The sequence below is a fragment of the Saimiri boliviensis genome, chromosome 3, assembly GCF_048565385.1.
Source record: "Saimiri boliviensis isolate mSaiBol1 chromosome 3, mSaiBol1.pri, whole genome shotgun sequence".
Classification (NCBI taxonomy): Eukaryota; Metazoa; Chordata; class Mammalia; order Primates; family Cebidae; genus Saimiri; species Saimiri boliviensis.
The window spans coordinates 38916097-38930685 of record NC_133451.1 but is presented as its reverse complement, the minus strand read 5'-3'; the positions used below and the strand labels follow the sequence as shown (position 1 = coordinate 38930685).

At 46.8% G+C, this 14589-nt stretch overlaps 1 non-coding gene across 1 annotated transcript; it reads left to right on the top strand.

Moving 5' to 3' along the window:
• Positions 1–2850: 2850 nt before the first annotated feature.
• Positions 2851–2957, top strand: LOC120363715 (U6 spliceosomal RNA). Its single transcript, XR_005579168.1, has one exon. It is a non-coding gene; the product is annotated as a U6 spliceosomal RNA (small nuclear RNA).
• Positions 2958–14589: the final 11632 nt, after the last annotated feature.

The following is a 14589-nucleotide window of genomic DNA, read 5'->3' as shown; positions in this document are numbered from 1 at the left end:
TTCTTTCTCCTCTCTCCTTCCTCTCCTCCCTCCCTCCCTCCTTCCTTCCCTTCCTTCCTTCCAATGGAGTTTCGCTCTTGTTGCCCAGGCTGGAGTACAATGGTGCAATCTCAGTTCATTGCGACCTCCTCCTCCTGGGGTCAAGCGATTCTCCTTCCTCAGCCCCGCCAAATAGCTGGGATTATAGGTAGCTGCGACCATGCCCAGCTAAGTTTTGTATTTTTAGTAGAGACAGTTTCACCATGTTGACCAGGCTTGTCTCAAACTCTTGACCTCAGGTGATCCACCTGCTTCAAACTCTCACTCTTGATCATGGATCAGTTCTATTTAGAACCCCAAAGCCCAGAACACTGCCTGGCACATAGCAGCACTCAACAAATATTTGTTGAATAAATGAATATAAAACAATCTGAGGCCAGTGGCTCACACCTATAATTCCAGCACTTTGGGAGGCCGAGTCAGGCAGATCACTTGAAGTCAGGGGTTCAAGACCATCCTGGCCAACCTGGTGAAACTCTTCTCTACTAAGAAATACAAAAATTAGCCAGGCATGGTGGTGTACGCCTGTAGTCCCAGCTACTAGAGAAGCTGAGGTGGGAAAATCGCTTGAACGTGGGAGGCACAGAGATTGCAGTGAGCCGAGATCGCGCCGCTGCACACCAGCCTGGGCAACAAAGTAAGACCTGGTATCAAAAAAAAAAAAAGTCCAAGAACAAGACATAAGTGCTGAGTGTTGAGGAATATAGCTGTACTTCTCAAAGTGTGGCCCAGGAACCCTGGGGTTCCCTAAGACTTCAGAGAACCATGAGGTCAAAACTATTTTCATAATGATACTATTGACAGAGTTGAACTCTGTAAAACATTTGAAGAGATTTATTCTGAGCCAAATATGAGTGACCATGGCCCGTGACATAGCCCTTTGGAGGTCCTGAGAACATGTGTCCAAGGCGATTGGAGCACAGCTTGGTTTTATACATTTTAGAGAGGCATGAGACATCAATCAAATACATTTAAGAAATACATCGGTTGGGTCCAGAAAGGCAGAACGACTCAAAGTGAGGGAGGGGGGCTTCTAGGCTGTAGGTGAATTTAAACATTTTCTAGTTGACAATTGGTTGACTTTGTCTAAAGATCTGGGATATAGAGAAAGGGAATGTTCAGGTAAAGATAAAGATTGTGGAGACCAGAGTTCTCTGGAATTTTTGTAGTGGCTGCCTTTACAGACAATAGATGACAAATGTTTCCTATTCAGATCTTAGTTAATCTCTTTAGCACGGGGAGGGTCTGGAGTAGGCATCCCCAGACTACGGCCCCCCATGGGCCGCATGCGGCCCCCTGAGGCCATTTATCTGCCCTCCCCCCACTTCAGGAAGGGGCACCTCTTTCATTGGTGGTCAGTGAGAGGAGCACAGTATGTGGCGGCCCTCCAACGGTCTGAGGGACAGTGAACTGGCCCCCTGTGTAAAAAGTTTGGGGATGCCTGGTCTGGAGGAAAAAGCTCCCAGCTTGCCGGCTGTTCTTTGTTAGAAAGTGATTTGGCGCTACTTTTCATTAAAAAGGAAAGCCTAGGTCGGGTGCGGTGGCTCATGCCTATAATCCCAGCACTTTGGGAGGCCGATGAGGGCCGGACCACCTGAGGTCAAGAGTTTGAGACCAGCCTGGCAAACACAGCAAAACCCCTTCTCTACTAAAGATAGTAAAATTAGCAGGGCATGGTGGCCGGTGCCTGTAATCTCAGCTACTTGGGAGACTGAGGCAGGAGAATCGCTGGAACCCAAGAGGCAGAGGTTACAGTGAGCCAAGATCACACCATTGCACTCTAGCCCCGGCAACAACAGCAAGACTTTGTCTCAAAAAAAGAAAAAAAAAATTAAGTTAAACAATAAAAATAAAAGCCTTACTGAGAACTCCCTTGCAACATGCCTAAGTGATTTCTTCTTAACTCCTATATCACTAATATAAAGCAAACTAGACTGGAGAACTTTGTAGAAAAACAGATTTGAGGTTCCTCCCCTCTACCTTGTAATTTGGTAGAGCTGGAACAGAGCTCTGAAAATTTGTATTTCATAAGAACTCTCCCAGTAATTCTGATCATCGGTCATTTGTAGAAACATTAAAAATTTGGAGACAAAAAACAAATCTGGAGACATACATTGTCAGAGAAGGCTTCAGTTATTCATCACTCATTTCTTTTTTTTTTTTTTTTTTTTTTTTTTTTTTTTTTTTTTAGACAGAGTTTCGCTCTTGTTACCCAGGCTGGAGTGCAATGGCGCGATCTCGGCTCACCGCAACCTCCACCTCCTGGGTTCAGGCAATTCTCCTGCCTCAGCCTCCTGAGTAGCTGGAATTACAGGCACACGCCACCATGCCCAGCTAATGTTTTGTATTTTTAGTAGAGACGGGGTTTCACCATGTTGACCAGGCTGGTCTCGATCTCTTGACCTCGTGATCCACCCCCCTCGGCCTCCCAAAGTGCTGGGATTACAGGCGTGAGCCACCGCACCCGGCCATTCAACACTCATTTCTTATGTACAGACTATGTTCCAGGGACCATTGGGAACATTGGGCAGACACCTGTGAACAAGACTCAAGCCCTGTTCTAAAGAAGCTCACAGACAAGTGAGAGAGATGGAGGTAGAGAACTGGAGCACACAGTGTTGTATCTGACAGGGAAAATGGAGTGCTTTGGAACACAGATTCAGGGTTCCTCACTTCAGAAGAGCTGACCTCAGATGATACAGAGGAGCTAGAGAAGCAAGAAGAATGGGTGACAAAGACATCATGAGTGATGGCCTAGAGCCAGGTGGCTGTGATGCTCCGGTTGTGGATGGTGATTAAAAAGCAGGTTCAGTGCTCGCTTCGGCAGCACATATACTAAAATTGAAACGATACAGAGAAGATTAGCATGGCCCCTTCGCAAGGATGACACGCAAATTCATGAAGTCTTCCATATATTTTTTAAATAAAATAATAATAATAATAAAAGCAGGTTCAGGCTGTGTGAAGAAGGTCACACCTGTAATCCCAGCACTTTGGGAGGCAGGCAGATCACCAGAAGTTGGGAGTTGGAGACCAGCCTGGCTAAAATGGCGAATCCCTGTCTTTACTAAAAATACAAAATTAGCCAGGCATAGTGGCGTGTTTTAGAGACAGGGTTTCACCATGTTGGCCAGGATGGTCTCTATCTCTTGACCTCGTGATCCACCTGCCTCGGCTTCCCAAAGTGCTGGGATTACAGGCGTGAGTCACCATGCCCAGCCAACTCTAAAATATTTTAAGAGATTTATTGTGAGCCAAATGTGAGCACCATGACCCAGGACACAGCCCTAGGAGGTCCTGAGTACATGTGCTCCTGTGGTTGAGTTACAGCTTGATTTTATACATTTCAGGAGAGTTACAAGCAGACATCAGTCAATATATGTGAGGTATACCTTGGTTCAGTCCAGAAAGGCCAAAGAACTTCTTCAGAGGACTTCTAGGTCGTAAGTGGATTCAGAGATGTTTTGTTTGGCAATTGTTTGAGAGTTAAGTTCTTATCTAAAGACCCTGAATCAATACAAAGGAGTGTCTGGGTTAAGATAAGAAATTGTGGAGATTAAGTTCTTATTACATAGATGAAGTCCCATTGGTGGACACCCTTAGAGGCAATAGATGGTAAATATTTCCTATTCAGACCTTTAAAAGGTGCCAGACTTTCAGCTAATCTCTTCAGGATCCAAAAAAAACCTGGAGAGGGAAGAGGATTCTCTACAGAATGCAAATTTCAGCCAGGTGAGGTGGCTCACACGTGTAATCCCCGCATTTTGGGAGGCTGAGGTGGGAGGATTGCTTGAGCCCGTGAGTTCGAGACCAGACATACATTTCTCCCACAAGAGACAGCTTTGTGTGGCCATATCTAAACACATCAAATAAACATATTTGGGGATAAAATACTCGTAGTTTCCTTCAGGGCCTGCTATACTAGAGTTAGGTTGGAATTTGGTATCTTATTGCTACAAAAGCCTGTTTTGTCAGTCTTAAGAAATCTGTTTTCATGTTTTTCATTGTTGTTAGTTTTTTGTTTGTTTGTTTTTGTTTTTGAGACAGAGTTTTCCTCTTCTTGCCCAGGCTAGAGTGCAATGGCATGATCTCGGCTCACCGTAAACTCTGCCTCCTGGGTTCAAGTGAGTCTCCTGCCTCAGCCTTCCGAGTAGCTGGGATTACAGGCATGTGCCACCACTCCCAGCTAATTTTGTATTTTTAGTAGAGATGGGGTTTCACCATGTTGGTAAGGGCGGGTCTCGAACTCCTGACCTCAGGTGATCCACCTACCTCGGCCTCCCAAAGTGCTGGGATTACAGGCACGAGCCACCACGCCCAGCGTTGTTTTGGTTTTTTTTAGAGGCCAGGTCTCCTTCTGTTGCCCAGGATGGTGTTTTAATGTTGACACTGGTCAGTTGGGCCTAAATTCCAAAGAAAGGAGGGTATGATGTGGCATGTCCACCCCCGTTTCCACCGTGACCTGAACTAACTTTTCAGGTGTACTTTGGAATTCCCTTGGCCAAGAAGAGGGGTTCAATGCAGTCTGTCGAGCGACTTAACATGTTATTTTTGGTTTATATGGGCAATACATTAGCCAGACTGGCAGGGGTGGAAGGGTGGCTTGGGAACAGAGCGAGAGAAGGCCATATAGGTGGGACTGGAGGCTTTTAACCCCAGAGCTGCTTGGATTACAACTCTGGGCACACAATGGAGGGTAGCTTGGGGGTGGCAGGCTGAAAAATGGGATGGCCTCTAGTTGGCAATTAGAATAATGTGAGTCTCGGGACCATCCAAGGCAGTCAGGAAAATAAGCAACACTGTTCATGCTCATGGTTTAATTAATTAATTAATTAATTAACCTGCCAAAAATCAGACAGTGGGATAAAATAGATGTAATAAACCCTTCCTGAACTTTTGGTGCCCTTTTCTTAGAGGATTTCATGAATCTTTGTGTATCAGTAGCTCTTAAAATTCTGGTGTCATGGACTCTTGAGACTCTGATAAAAGCTTTTAATAGTCTCTCCAAGAAGACAATGAATTAAAGCAAGAAATTATAAGTGGCTAGGCAGCATTTCTCCACTCTCACGTTCCCCTCCCTTTGTATCTTCTTTCTGAGAGGTCATTTGATAAGGGATGGGGGGCAGTGGGAGAAAAAAAGATGCTTTCAGCAGAATCAGGCACCAGAGCTTTCCTAGAAGAGGTAGTTAATATTCGCAGCAGAAAGTTAGGGGGTAGAAATTTTATTCTGAACTACAAGAAGTGTCTTCCTGATGTCAGAGGCATTTGAACCAGAGCAACGTCATATTGAGTAGGGGCTGGGTAAAATGAGGCTGAGACCTACTGGGTTGCGTTCCCAGATGGTTAAGGCATTCTAAGTCACAGGAGGAGATAGGAGGTCAGCACAAGACACAGGTCATAAAGACCTTGATGATAAAACAGGGTGCAGTAAAGAAGCCTGCCCAAACCCACCAAAACCAAGACGGCCACACGAGTGACCTCTGGTCGTCCTCACTGCTACACTCCCACCAGTGCCATGACAGCTTACAAATGCCCCGGCAATATCAGGAAGTTACCTTATATGGTCTGAAAAGGAGAGGCATGAATAATCCACCTCTTGTTTAGCATATCATCAGGAAATAACCATAAAAATAGGCAACAAGTAGTCCCCGGGGCTGCTCTGTCTGTGAGTAGCCATTCTTTCATTCCTTTCCTTTCCTAATAAATTTGCTTTCACTTCACTCTAGGGACTCACCCTAAATTCTTTCTTTTGAGAGATCCAAGAACCCTCTCTTGGGGTCTGGATGGGTACCCCCTTCCTGTAACAAAGGGAAGTTAAAAAAAGAGCAATACAGGAATGGAAATGTGAAAGGAAAATAAATCTCGAGACCTCAAAATCACAAAGCCAAGGGAAAGACAAGCTGCGAACTATGTCAGGCAAACCTGCCTCCCACTTGGTTCCTAACTAAGACAGCTTCTGTAAGGTCATTCAGGCTGACTGATGGCGCCATTGACGCTAGGGCAATCCCCGTGATGTGCTCCAGACACCTCTGGAGGGCCTTCCAGAATTAGAAAACCTGAAGGAGCTGGAAGGTCATAAAAAACGGAAGAATGTCTCAGGTTAGTTAGGAGCCACAGGGTTCCAACTAACCTGAGAATTCTTCTACTGTTTCTTATTCCCACCTCAACTGACAAGGCCACTGGACTTTGCAATGCACCTTCATCAACCTTGTGGCTGCACCCTACGACCCCTCCCAGCTTGCAAAAAACTGCCCGAAACTGTAACTTCTGCAACTTCCCACTGCCTACCGCAAACCTATAAAACCAACTCCTATCCCACCGCCCTCCACTGACTCTCTTTCTGTACGCAGCCTGCCCGCACCCAGGTGAATATACAGCCATGTTGCTCCCACAAAGCCTGTTTGGGGGATCGCTTCATTCAGAGCACAAATTTTAACAGCTACAAAGATAAAAAGCTCCATACCTCCCTCACAATTTGCCCACAATGAAATTCCTGTGAACAAAGGACAGACAGAACAGAACTCAAAGTCATCCCTCTGAGGCTCAAGTGGTACAAATACATATCTGATTGCTTCCTCTGCCCTATTGTTTATGTCCAATTGCAGATTCACTGGGCCAGACTAAATTTTGTATGCAGTGGAAGGCTGATCAAGGACTCCAAAGAGTCCACCGCAGCCTTTTGTCTTTTAACTGCTTATGACCAGGAAGCCTCCGCCTCAAGTTGTCACGCCTTCCCAGATTAAACCAATGTACATCTTACAAGCATTGATGATGTCTCATGTCTCCCTAAAATGCATAAAAGCAAGATGTGGCCGGGCATGGTGGCTCACGCCTGTAATCCCAGTACTTTGGGAGGCTGAGGCAGGCCAATCACCTGAGGTCGGGAGTTTGAGACCAACCTGACCAACAGGGAGAAACCCCCATCTCTAGTATTTAAAAAAAATGCAAAATTACCTGGGCGTGGCGGTGCATGCCTGTAATCCCAGCTACTCAGGGGGCTGAGGCAGGAGAATCACTTGAACCCGGGAGGCAGAGGTTGCAGTGAGCCGAGATCACACCACTGCACTCCAGCCTGGGCAACAAGAACAAAAAAAAAAAAGCAAGACGTGTCCCGACCACCTCCGGCACACGTTGGCAGGACCTTCCAAGGCTGTGTCACAAGCAGATCCTTAACCTTGAAAACATAAACTTTCTAAATTGATTGAGACCTGGCTCAGATACCTTTTGGTTTACAGAAACAAGGACAGAGTCCAGTTTGGTGGAAGAGGCAATTAGCTAGATTTTGCAGGGTTTGGTGGATGCCTCAGTGGAGAAAGCAAAGAGCTGTACTTAGTGAATAAGAGTGATTGCTTTATAGTCAGGCTTTCTGGAAATGGACTGCACATTTACACCAGTGAATACTGCAGCCATAACCAACGGCAGTTTCCCTCTTCTGATTTCAGTCTCTTGTGAGCCCTCTTCTTCCACACCATTTGGGATGAGTCTTCCTCCAGTCAGGGCTGCTGGTCACAGTTGCACAGGCTGTTTACTGAACAAGACAGAGGGGACAGTGGAGACTGCAACCTAGCTGTGCTGGGCTCGCCAAAGCTCTGTGCTGGCACAGGGCGTGTGCAGGCAGAGCGGGCACCATTTTCTGACTCACAAAGATGTCCTGCAGGCTGGCAGCGCTGCACCGACACCTGCCCGAGGCTCTGCTCTTTCTCTTTTGCTTCCGCCTCTTCCCTTCACCACAGGCAGAAAATTGCACTTGTCAAGTCTCCACAATATGATGCCAGCTAGAAACACTGGCCAGGCTGCCATCTCCCTCCTGCCTCTCCTTCTCTCCCGCATCCCTCACCCAGAGCCCCTTCCACATGGATTCACTTTCTCAGACAAAGTAGATTGAGGTGGAAGAAGAAAAATGACTCAGTGTGCGCCAAGTGTGTTTCTCCTACCAATAGCACAGAAAACAGATGCAGACAGCTTTCAGCAGCCTCTCTTCTCTCAGCCCAAGCCTCAGGCTAAGAGAAACATTGTGAAAAAGAACAGCCCATAAATGGTCCCTGAGTGGCAGCCACAGAGTTAAAAGCACAGCAGGGCTCTGCCTGCTCCCACAGCTGCAGGCCGATGAGGCTTGGCTGGGTTCCAGATCGCAAGCCTGCAGTGGCCCGGCCTCCAGCGTCTGTCCTGCCTCCCCCAGGACCCCAGGCTCAGGATGGCTTCTTCCCTGCCCTCTGCTCAGGAGAAGCTTGGCCCTATGGGAACTGGGAGCGTTGCCCCAAAGGCAAGCGCACTGACTTTCTCATTTCAGGCAGCCCCTGCTCGCCCTGAAGCACTAGGCACCCGATTGCTCCTTTCCCAGGCCCATGGGACATCTGCCCCTCCCATCTTAGGCTTGAGGGAGAAGCAATAGCCCAGAGCCTGACTGGGAGCGGATAATGAAACCACCTTTGCAAACATCAAAACTGAGGAAATTATAACAGTGAAAGAGATCAGGCCGACCCCATCTTCCTTGTAACCTCTAAACTGTCTTTGTTCATTCCCGGGTGTAGGCTGAACTAGCCTTGAGAAGGAATTTAGCTTATAGTTTAAACTTGGAAACAAAATGAATAATATCCCTTTCCCAAAAAACCCCTTCTTTCCTGGGACCAGTCTGCCTTTGCAGGACTAACAGATTAGCTACAAGATTAGGTGTCATGCTTTAGGGGCCATGCAGCCTCTGGCTGCAAGAGTCTGAACCTCCCGAAATTGCTCCTGGGAATGATATCACTGTTGCAAAACCTAAGATCAGTGCTTGAGATATTTTGCAGACCCTGCAGCAGACAACACCACCCAGACTGATAATCTGGCTCAACCAGTTCTGCGATCCCAAGGAGCAGAAGTCAGCAAGAACAACTCACTTCGACACCCTATGATTCCATCTTAACTGGACCAATCAGCGCTCCCCACTCTCTGAGCCCATACCCGCCAAATTATTATCCTTAAGAACTCTGATCCCTGAATGCTGAGGAAGATTGATTTGAGTAACAGTAAAACTCCGGTCTCCCACACAGCTGGCTCTGCATGAATTACTCTTTCTCTATTGCCATTCCGCTGTCTTGAGAAATCAGCTGTCTAGGCAGCCGGCAAGGTGAACCCATTGGGTGGTTCTTCAAGGTTCCAATTAATTCCACATTAATTCTCGTAGCCACCTCCTGGGGCATTCTTGTCTCCATTTCATACATGAGAAAACTCAGACTAAGAAATACTGTAAAGCTTTCTCAGGGTCACCAAGTCCCACCAACTCCACCAACCTATCAGAATTCTCTCCCCTCTCTTTAGTTATGACCATGTGTCGTAACTGCATTGCAGCCTTTCAAGAGAAATGGCCTCTAGGAGTCTATTTCCAGGATTCACACTTGATAGGGCGTTTTTTAGGAAAAGAGAACAGCCAGGTAGTCATACCCTGGAACTCGAGGTCTCTACTTGAAGAGATGTAGGGACAGCAAAACTCCACCTCCATGCTCTTAGGGTCTCAGCTGGGCCCAAAGAGTAAACTGAGGTAGGTCAATTAACCGGAGAAAAGCATACAATTTTATTTCGTATAAGTTTTACACGGCCTGTGAGCCCTGCTAAGGAAATGAAAACCCCCAAAGAAGCAGCTAGAGTCCGTGACTTATGAATATAGACTGGATTGGACAAGGAGTAGTTAGTTGTGAAGAAGCAACTAAATTATGTGGAGAGGCTCAAAAGAGAAGAGTTAGTGGTTGGCCAGGCATGGCGGCTCACGCCTGTAATCCCAGCACTTTGGGAGGCCGAGGCGGGCAGATCACAAGGTCAAGAAATTAAGACCAACCTGGCCAACATGGTGAAACCCCGTCTCTAGTAAAAACACAAAAATTAGCTGGGCCTGGTGGCGTGTGCCAGTAACTACAAGTTCCAGTTACTTGGGAAGCTGAGGCAGGAGAATTGCTTGAACCCGGGAGGCGGAGGTTGCAGTGAGCTGAGATCACGCCACTACACTCCAGCCTGGCGACAGAGTGAGACTCCATCTCAAAAAAAAAAAAAAAAAAAGATAAGCGTTATTTGAACAAGGTCTGTGCAGAATACCCTTGGTCTCTACCTCTCAACCCCAAAGATAAGAACGTTGTTTCTTTCCCACTGGAATTTCATCTCTTGTTTTTAAGAAACTGCACAGGCTGGGTACGGTGGCTCATGCCTGTAATCCCAGCACTTTGGGAGGCCAAGGGGGAGGATCACCTGAGGTCAGGAATTCAAGACCAGCCTGACCAACAGAAAGAAACCCCGTCTCTACTAGAAATACAAAATTAGCCAGGAACACCTGTAATCCCAGCTACTCGGGAGGCAGAGGCAGGAGAATCCCTTGAACCCGGGAGACGCAGGCTGTGGTGAGCCCAGATCGTGCCATTGCACTCCAGCCTGGGCAACAAGAGTGAAACTCCAACTCAAGGAAAGAAAAAGAAAGAAAGAAGAGAGACAAAGAGAAAGAGAAAGAAAGAGGAAGGAAGGAAGGAAGGAGAGAGAGAGAGAGCGAGAGAGAAGGGAGGAAGGGAAAAAAGGAAGGAAGGAAGGAATAAAGCAAGCGCAGAGGTCAGAGTGATCTTGCACCTACTGTTTTCCATGTGCCTTTAACTTAAGCAGTCAATATGCCAGAATGGCATGTTTGGGGTGGCATATTCTTAATTCTTTCAGAGACCAGGAGTCCATAGTCATCACCATCATCATCATCATCATCGTGTGCGTGTAGGGTGCACTAACACATGCTGGGCAAATACCAGGCCCTTTCCATTCCACGTTGATTCTCACAGCCATTAATACCTCTCCTGGGGCATGATTGTCTCCATTTCGCAGATGAGAAAACTGAGACTCAGAATTACCATAAAGATTTCTCAGGACTACTGAGTCCCACCAACTCCACCAACCCATCAGAATTCTCTCCTCCTGTCTCTTTAGTTATGACCACATGTTGTAACTGTATTGCAGCCTTTCTTCAAGAGAAGAAGCCTCTAGGAGTCTATTTCCAAGATTTACACTGGATAGGGCATTTTATAGGAAAAGAGAATGGCCAGATAGTCATTGTTAAACTAGACACAGGATAAAATAATGTCTGATTAGGCCGGGGTGGCTCACAGCTGTAATCTCAGCACTTTGGGAGGTTGAGATGGGCAGATTGCCTGAGGTCAGAAGTTCAAGACCAGCCTGGCTAACATGGTGAAACCCCGTCTCTACTAAAAATACAAAAGTTAGCTAGGCGTGATGGCACAGGCCTGTAGTTCCAGCTAGTTGGGAGTCTGAGGCAGGAAAATCGCTTGAACCCGGGAGACAGAGGTTGCAGTGAGCCAAGATCATACCACTGCACTCCAGCCTGGGTGACAGAGCAAGACTTTGTCAAAAAAAAAAAAAGGAAAAAAAAGAATATCTGGTTAAAAGTTAACTGTGCTGTTGTCTGAAAGTCTGCTGGTGGTCACGGAGCTGGGTTGTGTGACTTGTTTCCCAGAACATGTCTTTTTTTTTTTTTTTTTTTTTTTTTTTTTTTGAGACGGAGTTTCGCTCTTGTTACCCAGGCTGAAGTGCAATGGCGCGATCTCGGCTCACCGCAACCTCCGCCTCCCGGGTTCAGGCAATTCTCCTGCCTCAGCCTCCTGAGTAGCTGGGATTACAGGCACATGCCACCATGCCCAGCTAATTTTTTTGTATGTTTAGTAGAGATGGGGTTTCACCATGTTGACCAGGATGGTCTCGATCTCTTGACCTTGTGATCCACCCGCCTCGGCCTCCCAAAGTGCTGGGATTACAGGCTTGAGCCACCACGCCCGGCCCAGAACATGTCTTAATCCCGTTAGAGTCCATCAGAAAACAGCTTAGGTATTTTATCAGGATCACTGAGTTTCTTCCCAGAAGGAAGTTGTGAATTACATCACATACAAAATAGGGTCTGTCCCAGACCAGGCCTGGGGCAATTTTTGTTTTCAGTGCTATCACGGTGAACATGATGTACTAGACCACTCCAGTTCAATGATGTGATCATAACACATGGTCATGCTGTCACAGCAATCACTTGAGGACAGGGTAAGTCTGAATCACCTATGTCTGGCTTATAACACATACATAATGAATGTTTTATTCTGTGAATGAGTGAACCTTCCCAAATGGAGAAGGAATGAATGGACTAGATCAACACTGCTCAAAGTGCAGCCTGTCATCCCGGGCGGGTCTGTAAACTGTTACTCGACTATGGCAAGGTGAGAAAGAAAAGACATTTTTTACCTGAGGAATATGAGCCCTTTCAAGTGATCAGGCTGAGAGACATTAAAATGAGACAGCAGGCTGGGTGTGGTGGCTCACGCCTGAAGCACTCTGGAGGCCAAGGTGGGTGGATCACCTGAGGTCAGGAGTTCAAGACCAGCCTGACCAACATGGTGAAACCCCATCTTAATAAAATAAAATAAATAAAATAAGGCCGGGCGCGGTGGCTCAAGCCTGTAATCCCAGCACTTTGGGAGGCCGAGGCGGGTGGATCACGAAGTCGAGAGATCGAGACCATCCTGGTCAACATGGTGAAACCCGTCTCTACTAAAAATACAAAAAATTAGCTGGGCATGGTGGCACGTGCCTGTAATCCCAGCTACTCAGGAGGCTGAGGCAGGAGAATTGCCTGAACCCAGGAGGCGGAGGTTGCGGTGAGCCGAGATCGCGCCATTGCACTCCAGCCTGGGTAACAAGAGCGAAACTCCGTCTCAAAAATAAATAAATAAATAAATAAATAAAAATAAATAAAATAAAATGAGACAGCAGTCATGGCTCACTCCACCCTCTACCACCTTGAGCTAAGTATTTATTTTGAAGCCTCCTGCTATATGGACTCTAGACTGACTGTCAATACCAAGTAACCATAAGTTATCCTAACGATGCCATATGCTAGACGGCATTATCCATACACTACAGTTCAACAATATATAGGCAATTAGTAATCAATGCTATTTCTGTAAGCCCACGAGAATTCCTGAAAAACAACTTTTGCAATTGCCCCTCTCCTGATTCATCCTTTTTTCCTGAAAAACTTGAGCCTCGGCTGGGCGCGGTGGCTCAAGCCTTTAATCCCAGCACTTTGGGAGGCCGAGGCGGGTGGATCACGAGGTCGAGAGATCGAGACCATCCTGGTCAACATGATGAAACCCCGTCTCTACTAAAAATACAAAAAATTAGCTGGGCATGGTGGCACATGCCTGTAATCCCAGCTACTCAGGGGGCTGAGGCAGGAGAATTGCCTGAACCCAGGAGGCGGAGGTTGCGGTGAGCCGAGATCGCGCCATTGCACTCCAGCCTGGGTAACAAGAGTGAAACTCCGTCTCAAAAAAAAAAAAAAAAAAAAACTTGAGCCTCTCTTTTATTCCCAGGAGACTTACCCAGTGTTTCCTGGGTTGCAGTCCTCAGCCTTGGCCCAAATGGACTCTATATTAATTTTGCCTCAGTTTCCTCCTTTACGTCAACAAAGCACAGAAATTGAGAGAATGACATATGTAAAATGTCTTACAGCAATTTGTGGGAAGAAAAAGCTCTTCAGAGTTTCCTTTCTTGTTAAAGAATAAATCGTAAGTGTGCCAATAACTTTGTTAAGCCCCGTGTAGCTGTTGAATGTGCCGTGCTTACAGGCACGTAGTATATTCTATGTCCTTGTACTTTAACCAAGGTATCTGTGCTGGACGTGCTCACAGGCGTGTCCCAGCTCGCAGACTATGCCCCTTATCTGTTTAGAAAAGTTTTTAAGTTGTTAGCCAATCTGGTTTTGGTTTAGATTGTGAGGTCTGGCTCCAGCCAATGGAGATCAGACACAGCAGTAAGGACGACCCTAAAAGGGTAAGGGATGAATATGTCTGCTTTTCCTTTGTTCATGGTACTCTCATGGCAAGATGGCTAGCAAGGGTACCGTTTCTGTGTATGTCCCCTATAGGCCCTCCCAGTTTATGTCCAGGAAGTAAAAATTGCTTGCTGAGAGATCCTTTGTCTCAGTGCTGATTTTTCTTTGCACCACCGAGCATCTGTTTCCAGCACAATTGGACAGTGTCTGTTGAGTCTAAATAATATAGGAGTTTGACGGAGCACAGTGGCTCATTCCGGTAATCCCAGCATTTTGGGAGGCCCAGGCAGGTGGATCACCTGAGGTCAGGAGTTCCAGACCAGAATGGCCAATGTAGTGAAATCAATTCTACTAAAAATACAAAGATTAGCCAGGCATGGCGGCAGGTGCCTTAGTAGCAGCTACTTGGGAGGCTGAGGCAGGAGAATCACTTGAACCCAGGAAGTGGAGGTTGCAGTGAGCTGAGATGGCACCATTGAACTCCAGCCAGGGCAACAAGAGCAAAACTCCTTCTCAAATAATAATAGTGATAATGAAGTGCTGGGATTACAGGCGTGAGCCACCACACCCAGCCAAGGGGTCCCATGCCTAAGAAAATGCCCTGGCAGAGAAAGGGACCCTGAGTCCCCTCTACACAAACCTTCAGCCAGTCAAACCTAACAACAGCCCCACCTCAGCTGACCAGTCTTTTTCTGAGGGATATTAGAGGTGTT